Source organism: Balaenoptera musculus, chromosome 4, assembly GCF_009873245.2.
Source record: "Balaenoptera musculus isolate JJ_BM4_2016_0621 chromosome 4, mBalMus1.pri.v3, whole genome shotgun sequence".
Taxonomy (NCBI): Eukaryota; Metazoa; Chordata; class Mammalia; order Artiodactyla; family Balaenopteridae; genus Balaenoptera; species Balaenoptera musculus.
Genome location: NC_045788.1, coordinates 62,766,654 through 62,780,797, shown reverse-complemented (window position 1 = coordinate 62,780,797; position 14,144 = coordinate 62,766,654). Strand labels below are relative to the sequence as shown.

Genomic DNA, 14,144 nt, shown 5'->3' with positions numbered 1-14,144 from the left:
CCTTAAACTCTCTTTTCTTTATATATTTCTACTGGCATTACAATACTATTTTGACTTCTTCCTCAGATCTCTTTCTCTGAATACAGCCTTCAGCCAAATTCTGGTTTAAGTAAAGTTTGGCTTTGATTTCCCTCTACTTTCTATTTTGGTTCTTCTGCTTCTTATGTGACAATCCATATTCCATAAAAATCAGTTCATGGGCAGAAACAGCAGGAAGAGGAATCTGATTAGGACAGTGAACTGTGAGTCAGAGAGTGGGAATTCCACAGGGGGAAAAAGAAAAGGCTTTCAAGCAATTAGGAACTGGGATTACTAAAGGAGTTGAGTGATTTGAGAGAAGCAAGGGGTTAATAACTTGGAGTTTGCCAGGCAATAAGTGAGCAGGGCAGAGCAGGCCAAACAAGTATATGGAAACAGCAGCAGGCAGAATGCAAAAATGCTTTGTACCTTCAGTCACTCTTTATTCCTCTTATTATGGCAAATTTCAATCTAATGTGACACTATCTCAGAATCCTACCGGTAGTAATAATTGCAACAGTTGGCTGGCTGACCAGTCATTATGGGGTGAGGAGTGATTACAGCTCTTTTGGCAGAAGGGTTTTCTTCACTCTGTTGAAATGGATGCAATTACAGTGATTCACACCAAAGAGGGAGAAAATGATCATTAACTTATTACAACCCTCAAAAATAGTATGTTTTGAGGAGAGGACTGAAGCAACACTTCTCCAAGTAAATTCTATGCCACACTCACTCCTGTATTTTAGTTCAATGCTCCAGATGAAAAAGGCTTCTGTGGTCAAACATGCTGAGAAATGCTGCATGATCCTCTTACTAGAAACATTAATAAAGGTCCCAAGAAGTCTTGCAGTAAGAACGTAAGTTCATTTAATTTTATTTAATTTACTTTTATGGTTAGTGCTTTCAGTGTCCTGCTCAAAAAATCTTTGCATACTCCAAGACTGCAAAGATATTTTTCTTTGTTTTTCCTAGCTCTTGGTTCTGAGTTTTATATTTAGATCTATGATCCATGCCTATTTAATTTTTGTATATGGAGAGAGAAAGACATGGAGATTCTTTTTTTTCCCCATAAGAAAATCCATTTGATCCAGCAACATGTTTAAAAAGACTATCCTTTTCCCGTTGAATTTACTTACCACCTTGATCAAAAATCAATTGACCTTATATGTGTGACCGATTTCTGGACGCACTATTGTGTCCCATTGATATTATTTATCTATGCTTAGGGCAATACTTGATTAACTGTAGCTTTAAAGTCTTGAAATCACATATTATAAATCTTCCACCTTGTTGTTTCTTTTCAAGATTGTTTTAGCTCTTCTATATTCATTGCGTTTCCAAATAAATTTTACAATCAGCTTGAAAATTTCTTCAAAAATGCCTGCTAGAATTCTGATAGAGGTTGCATTGGATCTATAGATTAATTTAGGGAGAATTGGCGTCTCAACAGTTTTGAGTTCTATAATCCATGATCATGGTATGGTTGACCCTTGAACAATACAGGTTTGAACTGCATGGGTCCACTTAGATTTTTTTTCAATAGGACATTGTACGGTACCACATGATCTGAGGTTGGTTGAATCTGCAAATTTGGAACCCAGAGGGAGGAACTGTGTATATGGAGGGCAGACTATAAATTACTGCAGATTTTCAACTGCACGAGGGTCATCAGCACCACTAATGCCTGCATTGTTCAAGGGTCAACTGTATATATATTGTACTTTTAATTTTGATCTTTAATTTTTCTCAGCTATGTTTTGTAGTTCTCAGTAGAGAGGTCTTGTGCTTTTTTAAAAGATTTATTTCTATGTATTCGGTATTTTTTTTTAAATTATTTATTTATTTATTCATTTATTTATTTTTGGCTGTGTTTCTGTGCGAGGGCTTTCTCTAGTTGTGGCGAGCAGGGGCCACTCTTCATCGCGGTGCGCGGGCCTCTCACTATCGTGGCCTCCCTTGTTGCAGAGCACAGGCTCCAGACACGCAGGCTCAGTAGTTGTGGCTCACGGGCCTAGTTGCTCCGCGGCATGTGGGATCCTCCCAGACCAGGGCTCGAACCCGTGTCCCCTGCATTGGCAGGCGGACTCTCAACCACCGCGCCACCAGGGAAGCCCTGTATTTGGTATTTTAATGGTGATATTTTTATTTAGTTTCTAATTGTTTTAGCTATTCTAATTATTTCAAATAAATTTTTTATATTGACTATAACTTGTGGCCTGGATAAATTTACTAATTAGTTCAAATAGTTTTTTATAGCTTCTACAGGGTTTTCTATGTATACAATCTTTCCGTGTGTGAATCACGCCAGTTTTGCCTTCTTTCTGAAACTTGGCCTTTTATCCCCTTTTCTTGCCTTAACACAGTGGCCCTATACTAAGCACATAATATACGTCATCTCATTTAATCTTCATAACAACTCAGTGATATTCCTATTTTACAGATAAGAAAACTAAGGCTCAGAAATGTTCAGCAACTTGCCCAATCAATATTGCACATCCACTAACAGATCTAGAATTCAAACCTAGGCAGTCTTACTCCAAACCTGTACTTATGCCTACTAGCTTCTAAATTTGGAAAACTCAGAGGCACAAAAGCAAAAAATTTTTCAAATTAATAATAGAAAAAAATCCCATTAAGGGCAAAGATACAAACAGTTCATAGAAAAAAAAAAAAGGCGTTTCTTTTAAATATGAGAAGATAGTCAACGCCACACAAAATGAGAGAAATGCAAATTAAAACTATGCTAAAATGGTGCAGTATGAAAACAGCATAGTGGTTTCTCAAAAAATGAAAATAGAATTACCATATGATTCAGCAATCCCACTTCTAGGTTTATCCAAAAAAACTGAAAGCAGAACCTCAAGGAGTTATCCGCATACTCATGTTCATAGCAGCATTATTCACAGTAGCCAAGAGGTAGAAGCAAACCAAATATCTATAGATGGATAAATGGATAAACAAAATGTGATATCTACAACACAACAGAATATTATTCAGCCTTAAAAAGGAAGGAAATCCTGTCATATGCTACAACATGGATGAACCTTGAGGACTTTATCCTAAGTGAAACAAGCCTCACAAAAAAGACAAAAAACTGTGTGATTTCACTTATATGAGGTATCTATACTAGTCAAATTCATAGAAACAGAAAGTAGAATGGTGGTTGCTAGGAAATGGGGGAGGGGGAAATGGAGAATTGTCATGTAATAGGTAAAGAGTTTCAATTTTACAAGATGAAAAAGCTCTGGAGGGCTTCCCTGGTGGCGCAGTGGTTGAGAATCTGCCTGCCAATGCATGGGACACGGGTTCGAGCCCTGGTCTGGGAAGATCCCACATGCCGCGGAGCAACTAGGCCCGTGAGCCACAACTACTGAGCCTGCGCGTCTGGAGCCTGTGCTCCGCAACAAGAGAGGCCGCGATAGTGAGAGGCCCGCGCACCGCGATGAAGAGTGGCCCCCGCTTGCCGCAACTAGAGAAAGCCGTCGCACAGAAACGAAGACCCAACACAGCCAAAAATAAATATAAAAATAAATAAATAAATAAAAGATTACTATTTAAAAAAAAAAAAAAAAAAAAAAAAGCTCTGGAGATCTGTTTCATAACAATGTTAAAATGCTTAACACTACTGAATTGTACACTTAAAAAATGGTTGCGGGCTTCCCTGGTGGCGCAGTGTTTAAGAATCCGCCTGCCAATGTAAGGGACACGGGTTCGAGCCCTGGTCCGGGAAGATCCCACATGCCGCGGAGCAACTAAGCCCGTGCGCCACAACTACTGAGCCTGTGCTCTAGAGCCTGAGAGCCACAACTACTGAGCTGCATGCCACAACTACTGAAGCCCACACGCCTAGAGCCTGTGCTCTGCAACAAGAGAAGCCACTGCAATGAGAAGCCCGCGCACCGCAACTAGAGAAAGCCCCAGTACAGCAACGAAGACCCAATGCAGCCAAAAATAAATAAATTAAATAAATAAATTTAAAAAAATGGTTGCAATGATAAATTTTACATTATTTTTTAAATCACAATTTAAAATTTAAAAACTATTTTTAAAACCTTAACACAAATTTTATTATAAATTCTTAAAAAAACTATGCTGAAACCATTTTTTAAGCTATCAGATGGGCAAAAATCCAAAAGTCTGATAGCACTCTCTTATATGTTCATTGCTGGGGGAGTACAAATTGGTACAGTCCCTATGGAGTGCAATTAGGCAATAACTATGACACCTTTTGATCCAGCAATTCTACTCTGGTGAATTTAATCATTCAGATATACTGTATGAATATATGAGATGATATAGGCACAAGATTGTGAACTTCAGCATTGTTTGCAAAAGAAAGATACTGGAAATAACCAAAATGCCCATTACTGGATGACTGGTCAAGTAAGTTATATCTATACAATGGAATACTATGCAGCTATTTTAAAATGAGAATGCTCACTATGTACTGATATGGAAAGAGGTTCAAGATATAAGTGAAAAAATTAAGAGTACATATAATAGTATGTGTAAAAAAGGAGGGAAGTAGGAATCTGTTTATACTTTTATCTTTCCTTGACATATAAAGAAACTCTACATACATGAAAAGGATAATAATAAAATATAGTAATATTGATAATAATAATAAATAAATAAAAATAATAATAACGATTTGGGGGCCCTGAACAGGAACCGAATAGGTAGGGGACTGGGGTGGGAAGACTTTTCAAAATATACTTTTTTATATGTTTTGGTCTTGGAACCATGTGACTTATATCACCTATTCAAAAAGTTCAATTAAAATTCCTATGCTTAGAAATAAATTTTAATGGCACCAATTGACATTAAATGATTCACAAAACAAATGTTTATCAAGTATCTACTATATGTCAAGTAGGCACTATTTGGGGTACTGGCAATACAACACTGAACAAGATAGAGTTCTTGCCCTCATAGAACTTACATTCTAGTGGGAAAGACTATATATATTTTACTGAATAAAATAAATTATGCCAGGTAGCTATTTAAGAAAACGTCAACCAGGGTAAAGGAAAAAGGAGTGATGTAGTGAAAGTGAGGTGGTGGTACCTCTGAAGAGGAGGCATTTGAGTAGAGACCTGAATGAAGGGAAGGAAGAAACAATGTAAGGGAAAGCTTTCCAGGCAGCAAAAGCCTTGAGGCAGGAACAAGCTTGATGTGTTGCAGAAACAGCAAAAACATTTATACAGCTAGAGCAAACTGTGTGAGGAGAACAAGGCAGGCAATGATGTTAAACAGACGGTCAGAAGGCAGATCATATGGGCTTTGTGGGACATGTGCAAGGGTTTGAGACAACTATTGGAGGTTTTAAAAAAAAAATCTAGAAGGGTCTTCATTAAGATTTGGCCAGGGCACACCTGTATGGCCTTCTAGGTTGTTAAATGACTGAAATATTTTAAATATGGTCAGAAAATAACTGCTTCCCTGGTAATAGTGTCACCTGCCATGCTGGCTCCTCTCCCAGGATACCCAACCCTCACCCCCGCCATGAACCGATAACTAAGTAACCTGGCGCAGCAGTGGCTATTAATAGAGCTGGGGAAGTTAATCAGCTCAGGAACCTAGAATCATTGCAGTTCAGCAATCTAAAGGATGAGCCAAGGTTTCACTTTATTATAGCCCTAGAGCCTGCTTAGGACAGTGTGTCTTGGTCTTCCATCCCACCAAGGGTCAGTTGGGCCCCAATACCATCATCTGGGCTCCCGCTCAGTCCAGCAGGAATAAGAGGCAGGCTAGAGAAATAGACCCAACGTCCCTAAGGTCTGAGATGAAGCTAGAGGAAAGGGAAAACTGTACTTCCATATAAACAATCTGTCTCCTCAGTACTTCCTGAATGATTTGAAAGGCTACTGGCCCACAGCCAGCCTTTATAATTTTTATATAATACATTAACCGCATCAAACTTTTTCTATGTTCAAAGTCATACAATTGTCGAGTACCAGGATTTTTTTTTTCAAATACATTATGACAAAAGGGAATAGAAAATATCAACCTCGCCAGCACCAAATGCAATCTTAACACTCTCATAGCTGCACTCAATAAAGTCAATGTTTGTATAACAATGTGTAGTTCCTGGAATCCTAATATCAACGTAGAACTCTAGCAGCTGAACTACAGCAATTTTAATTTCATATATGAAATTTATTTTACACACTATAGTATTGGGAATTTAGTCCGGAAAATTAGTACACATGTCAAAATCTTAAAAACAGATTTCTCCGAAGTTGCATGAAATTTCTAAGGCTGCTTGCCATTTCCATCCATTTCACGAAGCTCCTCCTCTTATTCTGCTGCTCTTAAATCTAGGATCCCAACAACTGATTATGTTAGTTCTACTTAGTTCTCATTCATTCGATTTCTTTGAACATCAAAACCTCCAGTTTAATTACCTGAGAGACTACTAAATATTTGCTAACATAATCTTGTAACATGAGCCTAAACTAAAGGGAAAGCAACTGGAGAGAACATCAGGGAGAAAATTTAAGCACTACTCAGAAATAATCAATCTCAGGGCACCAGATATATATACAATCACTTTTATTTTCTGACCATAAGCACCTTAACTCAACCAAAGACAAGACATTAAAAGTCATCTCATGCAAGCAGGAGGACCTGTGTTAGCAGAACACTTGCTGAAAAAGCTTTAGGGCTTTCCTTTTCATTAAAAAAGATCAAACTACTTGTGAAATGCTGAAACTTTCCTGTAAGTAGGTCTAGTACACAAGATTTAGTACCTTAATTTAATCTTAGATAGAAATTGTTCCTACCATGCTTTCATATTCAAATATCAAAATATTAAAAAAAAAATACTTACACCACAGCAACCTGAAGTCTGCAGAGACAGCATGAAACTACCAGCAGCTGCCTACTTCCTCACAGACTAAACTTTGTTCCCTTCCTGGCTCATTCTGGATCAGGTTCACACTGATACACATTTACCATGGCGCCTTGGAAGCTACCACCCAATGCGGTGGGAGGGTTTGTTAATTTAAATCCTGCATGATAACCACCTATCAGCAACTTCTCAAAGGGGGAGTTGGACATGTTTAAAGAGACAAATGTAAGAAGGATTATAGAGAAAGCCTGAAAAATCTCATAATCTCTAATGGCTGGGTTTTGGTTTCAGAGGGGATTTCCTTCCCATGTGTTCCTAGAAAAATCAAACAAACCAATACAATAGTCCTCTGAGATTCAAAAATCTTGCTTTCTTCCTTTGATAAAAGTTTTCCCTCCTCCTCAGAGTGCATACATTGTGCAGTCAAGCAAGAAAGAGGCCAGAAAGTTGCTTCTCAACTACTGTATAGTCCATCACCTCCATTCACCTCAACTCTTTCACTAGTTAGGGAAACAATGCAAAGTTCTTGTTAAACTTAGTGCTTTCTGACATTGAAACTACTTGCTGATCTAACGTAAAGTGAAAACTTAGATCCCAAATTCTGTTCTTCACAAGATAAAATGTTATGCTGCTTCATTCCCTTCCACATCCCTAAGCTTCTTTCCCTCTGAGCTACTGTATTTCTATAATTTGTAGCATTAGCCTTTGAAGCAGAAACCATTTATTATGTACTTACTACACTAATCACTTTATAAACATTATCGCATTCTCTCCTAAGCAATACATTTTGGGATCATCTTCAATTTGTCTTAGTCTGATTCTCTGTATCCAATTTAGCCCCTTCACTATCCTGGTGATCCTCTGCAATAAGCACTGCAGTAGGCAGAATAATGACCTCCTCCACAGATGTCCACACCCTAACCATCAGATCTGCGACTATGTTACCTTCCACAGCAAAGGGGACTCTGTAGATTCAATTAAGAACTTTGAGATGGGGAGATTATCGAGATGCATCTAATCTTTCCCAGCTGTGGTAAGAGAGGGGCAATGTGAGGACCTGACTTGCTCTTATTGGCTTTGAAGATGGAGGAAGGGGGCCACTAGACGCTGAAAAAGGCAAGGAAACACCTTCTCTTCTAGAGCCTCCAGAAAGGGACACGGCCCTGATAACACCTTGGTTTTAGCCTAGTGAGACCCACATTGGATTTTTGACCTACAGAACTGTAAAATAATAAATTTGTGTTGTTTTAAGCCACTAAGTTTGTGACAATTTTTTTAATAGCAGGGATAGAAATATAATATAGGTACTTTCATTTCAAAATGTCTCTTTGAAAACATAACACCCAGAACTGATAGAACACTCCAAATGAAGTCTGATGAAGAAAAAAAATAATTGTGGAACTATCAAGGTACTATAATTTTATAAATGCAACTCAAGACTGTTTTAGGTTTTTAATGCATTATGCTCTTAAGTTAGTGGACTCAAGTTTTTGTCACACAAACTACATCAAATCAGGTGCCTCATTCACGTTTTTCAGCTAATATTAGAGATTAAATGCAGAGCTGTATATTCAGTCCTTTTAAATTTCATCTTATTGGTTTTAGCCCATCTTTCCAATATTAAGATAATTTTGAATCATGTCTCTGTACTATGTCACTGGAAATATTTTTTAAGCCTAACTGCATTGATTTAATTTCCATGTATTCACCAAGTTATTAGTAAGTAAACACTGAGCAGTCAAGATCAAGGACAGAGTTCTGAAACAGAGAACAGAGTCCTGCTATTAGAGATCTTCAGTTTGACATTGGTCCATGAGTCAATACTCTTTGGGTACACAAGTTTGATCAGCTACAAAAACACTCTCATGTAGCTTATACTGTTTTTTAACTTCTCAAATGTATCAGGAGAATAAAATGCCTTAATAAATAAAGATATGTCTACAGCATACCAATCCACTAGAACTCTACTGGAAATGGAGATGTGGTTACTGTGATGTGAGCAGTTGTTTTGTTTTGTTTGTAAGTCAGTGTTGTCTCTTAGTGATTATCATTTTCTTTTTTAAGAGTTTATAAACTATCAGTTAATTATTCTTTCTAGAAGTCCACTTGAAATTAAAAGGAATTTTTCCCAGTTGTAGGAAGTGACAACAATCTCTGTCTCAAAGTGGAGATATAGTAGAGGGAGGAAATGGGGGAACACTATGAAAGAAGGCATGGTGGAAGGAACGAGCACTGCGTGCCCTTGGGAGAGTATAAAAAACAGACTGATCGGAGCAGCAGTAGTTGTTGGAAAGTAGTGTGAAACTAGGGTTTTAACATACAATGTAAAGTCTTGAAAAGGGAACTAGGATTTTAACTTAATATATCAGGAAATAGGTGAAACTGAAAGATTTTAAGGAAAGAAAATAAAATAATGAGTACATTAATAACCAAATTGAAAAATGGGCAAAGTTATAGGGACAGTTCACAGAAGAAGAAGTATAAATGGCTCTTAAATATATGAAAAGACTCTCCACCTTACTCATTATAAGAGAAATGCAAATTAAAAGTACAATGACAATATTTTAACCTATTAAATTGGCAAAGTTCAAAGTCACATGAGACACAATGTTGGTGAAGTTATGGGGAAATAATGGAGGATAAATTGGGAGAACCTCTGAAAAGCAAATTGGCAATCAAATTATGAATATATATCCCCTTTGACCCAGCAATAACTAAAAACATACATATATAAAATGATCTATGTCCGACTATTCACTGCAGCTTTGTTTGCAAAAGTTAAAAATGTCAATGAGCAGGGAACTGGTAAATTACAGTGCAGATATCCAATGGAATACTGGAATAAGAAAACAAGGCAAGTTTGTGTTACTGATGAAGAATGATCAAGCTGTATTAAGTTTAAAAAGGTAAAGTACAGAGCACTATATTTAGAATGCAACTATTTGTGTGTGTGTGTTTGAGAGAGAGTGTATACACAGAAAATTTCTCTGGAGGAATAACCAAGAACCCAGAAACAGTGGGTTCTCTCTAGGGAAGGGACTGGATAGCTGTGGTTCAGAGGTGGAAGGAGACTTATGCATCCTTTTGTCCTTTTTGAATTTTTACCCAAGCTGGTATTAGCTATTTAAAAATAGAAATATGCTAAATGGCAATATGGCATCCTGGAATAGAAAAAGCAGAGTAGCGAAAAATCTGGCAAAAACCAAATAAAGTCTGGATTTTAGTTAACAGTCATGTACCACTGTTAATTTCTTAATTTTGGCAAATGAGCCATGGTTATGTAAGATGTTAATATCTGGAGAAACTGGGTGAAGGTACTATTTTTGCAACTTTTCTGTAAATGTAAAATTATTCCCAAAATAAAAAGTTTATTAAAACAAGAAATAAACATTTAAAAAGTTACTAGGGCAGCTATGGTGGAAATGGCTTGGAGAGAGGAGAGATTAGAACCAAAAAGAGGCCAGATGAGAAACTGTGAGAGTAATCCTGGCATGAGTGGATGAAGGCCTGCATTAGGGTAAAAGTCATGAAAATACAATGACAAGAACTAACACAGATATAAGATACATTTCAAAAGAAAAAAATCAACCAAATATTTGCAGTAGTGGAGAGAGAGAAGAATAGTGATACCAGATGAAAGATGAAAATTAAAAAAGGAAGCTGGTTTGAAGGGGAATGAAATTCATTTAATTCATTCCTTCAACAAATATTTGTTGATACCTACTATGCCAGGCACTGTGCAAGGCACTGGGGATGTGAGAGTGACCCTAAAACGTTCTAGTTCAATTGTCTAAAAGGTCTCTGGATATTAGAGGATGAGAGTTTGGGGAGAGGACAGAACTGGGATAGGTGAGAAAGGTGATACAGAGTAAGGAAGGAGAGGCCAAAACTGAGCCATGGAACAGAAACACAATTAGGGGGAAGAGCATAGTAGCAAAAAAGACAAAGAAGGAATCGGCAGAGGGGTTTGAAAAGAAGCACGGTAGGGTAATTTCCTGGAAACCAAGATAAAAGATCAAAGAAGAAGGGTTCCATCAAATGCACTGTCCAAGAAATGAGGATATACAAAAGACCATGAGACAGCGGATTAAAAAGAGAGAGAGAGATAACTGATGGCAAAAGAAGTCACTCAAGAGACCTTTTTCACTTTCAGTGAAGTCTAAATGGAACCCAGATCACAGAAGTCAAAGTTTTACAAGAACGCACTTCTGAGTCAAAGGCCTTTGGGAAATGGGATTCCATTTATTATCATGCTTCTCAAATTGGGTACTTGAAGCCACAGCACATATTGTTAAGTAGCATCAGCTTTATTTGGAGGAAAGTACACTGAATGAGAGAGAACACACAAAATTTGCATGAGTTTCTAAGACAAATCCTAAAATTTCAAGCATGGGGGTCATCTTCTTACTTCTAGGGTTACAAATTCACTCTCCATTTCCATAAAGGGGTACTTGGGTAGAAATTTGAGAAGCACTGATATAATGGCCAGCTATGCTGAAATGTGGGCTTGCTATTAAAACTCAAGATAACTATAATTTAAAAATAATGATGAATTATGGTCTCGCATGGCAAATTACAATAAACATTTCACATTCAAAGAAGAAAAATAATGAACAAAATCTTGGATTTATCATATTTGCCACTATTTGCTATTTCTATTCACATAATCATATATTATTTACCCTTTATGTCTATAGCTAGAGCTTGGCTACAAACTGAGAGGGAAGTCACAGTGTCAACTATACTCAGATGCTTTATCAATGCTATTTGAGAATGATGAATGTATACTAAGTACCAACCAATACTATATACATACATATGTGTGTGTGTATATATATATATACATATATATATACACACATATATAATTTATATATACACATAAAGTAAATATGTATGTATGTGTGTGCATATACACATGCATAAGTATGTATATATATATATATGCATACACGTACACACACATACTGTAAACATAGATGTTAATGCAAGAATTGGTGACTATGCTTCAAATTCTAATTTATAACAAAACAACTGAAACCCTGGCTTATGTGTAGTGCATGGTATATTGGTAAAATGGAAGTGTAGTTTTCATATGCAGTTCCCTGCCAAGTAACTTGAAACACTACTTTGGCATTAGTTCCTCACAAACCAGGCTAAATACATACTTGAAAGCTTCGCTCTGATATTTTCCATCTAATTTTAAATAGCCTTGGTCTACAAGCCACAAGGCAATACTCACACCAAGTAAAGATTTCTTTTAAATCTTTTGTGTGAGAAAGTCATTAGATCAGTAACAGTGTAGGTAATATACAGGAGCTTCTTGAAAATGTCATGGGAAGACTATGTAGGGTTAGTAATTTTTTTAAAAATCAACTATCTAGTCTAATGTCATCTGAATGGAGAAATTAATATCAGCATCATTTATTACCCTAATGTAATTCTAATACTTAGAGATTTTTTTACTGTTTGAAATAAAACCGATTTTAAGAATAGTTAAACCAGCTTCTTTTGTAGATGTTTAGGTTTCTAAACTAAAAGTTACTTACATAGCAAATAGCTTTCATTAACTCCATCTTGTATACCTTCTCTGAAAGTACCCCTTAAGGCTAAGAAACAAAAAGCTAATGTAACACTAAATCTGAAAGACAAAATTACAGCTTTCACACATATTTCATTCAGCCTGGGCTGTTAGCTTTCACAGTCAGTTACAACTACAGAGGCACGTTGTCACTTCTTAACATCATCTACTGCCTATAACTCTCCGTTGTCACATTTTAAAGAAATGTTGACATTATCATGTTTTGAGAAAGCAAATCTGAATTGATATCCTAGGGAACAATATATCATTTTATTTTCCTTCTTGACCTTCATTATCATGAGAGTGGTAGAATTCTCAGTGATTCCCTTTCTGTCCTAAATATTCAAGGAATGAGAATTGATACAAGCACTTTGGATGTCAGTTAAATGGAATTATTAGTACCGCCATGCAATTTGGTATTACCTAGAAAAGATGAAGAAGCACATTCCTACAACCAGCAATTTAACTCCCAGGCACACACCATAGCCCAGCTTCCTAACGGCTGTCCCATGGTCCCCTAGAGTGCAACAAATGGGTCATAGGTGTGCCCAGATATGGATCTCCTCAACTCGCCAGCCAAGCAGAAGCCCCTAGGCCAGAGACACAGTTTCATTCCTTTAATGGAGAGTTTTGTACAAATATGATCTATAATTTTCTATGTGTGCTGTGGCATGAAAAATGTTGGGAAACACTGAGAAGTTCTTGCCTGTGTGTGGCAGATACATATTCAGGAATATATGTATACATAGGAGCAATGTTCGTAATAACTAAAAATTGGACTATCTCAGATATTCATCAATCAATTCATCTGCTAATAAATTCTGGAATACTCATACAATGCAACATTATACAGCAGTGAAAACGAATGAACAATAGCTATATGCATTGACATGGATAGATCTAAGACTATAACGTTGAGCAAAAAAAAAAGGTAAGTCCCAGAAAAATACATACAGTATAATTCTATTTTTATAAAACTCAAAAACAAGTAAAACCAATAAACTGTTTAGGGATATTCAGATATGTGACAAAACCATTGAAAAAGGGAAGAAAATTATTAACACAAAAATTCAGGGGAATTCCCTGGTGGTCCAGCGGTTAGGACTCTGCACTTCCATTGCAAGGGGGCACAGGTTCCATCCCTGGTTGGGGAACTAAGATCCCTCAAGCTGTGCAGCACGGCCAAAAAAAAAAAAAAGTCAGAACTTTGGTTGCCTCTGAGGGAGGATGCAAAGTTTGGGATCAGAGAGAAGCACACAGGAGATATTAGAGGTAATGGTCATATTGCTTTCTTAAAACTGGGCTGAAGGGACACGTATGTTCTCTATATAGTTATTCCATAAGCCTTACAGATATTTTGTAAATGTTTTATATCTACTCAATGTTTAATAAACATCTTTTATAAAAGCCTACTTCGTCCAGAGGTAGATAGCAAATGTATCTGTGATCTCTGCAACAGTATGAGGTACATGGAATAGGAGGGACAGAAAGCACCAAATACACAGAATGCTGCAGGTCAGACACTGAACCTTTCACAGAGGCCCTACAAACTCATACACAGTTGCAACAAGGAAAGATTTGTAAGCTACACAATAACTAAAATTAAGACTAAATTCAATATGCTATCATTTTATGAGGTACCACATATGCAAATGTTAATATTAAACATAGATTTAAAGAATCAGGAATGAA

General features: G+C 36.8%; 1 protein-coding gene across 3 annotated transcripts in view; it reads right to left on the bottom strand.

Annotated features, from left to right (window-relative positions):
- Window positions 1-14,144, bottom strand: part of MAP3K13 (mitogen-activated protein kinase kinase kinase 13) — a 171,393-nt gene that overhangs the window by 131,828 nt on the left and 25,421 nt on the right. The window contains exon 1 of one of the 3 annotated variants that reach the window (XM_036850219.1): window positions 6,851-6,918. The exons of the other annotated variants lie outside the window; for them this stretch is intronic. The gene's annotated coding sequence lies outside the window, so the exon portion shown is untranslated. Of the gene's footprint in view, window positions 1-6,850; window positions 6,919-14,144 lie in introns of those variants that run through there. 3 annotated transcript variants of the gene reach the window in all.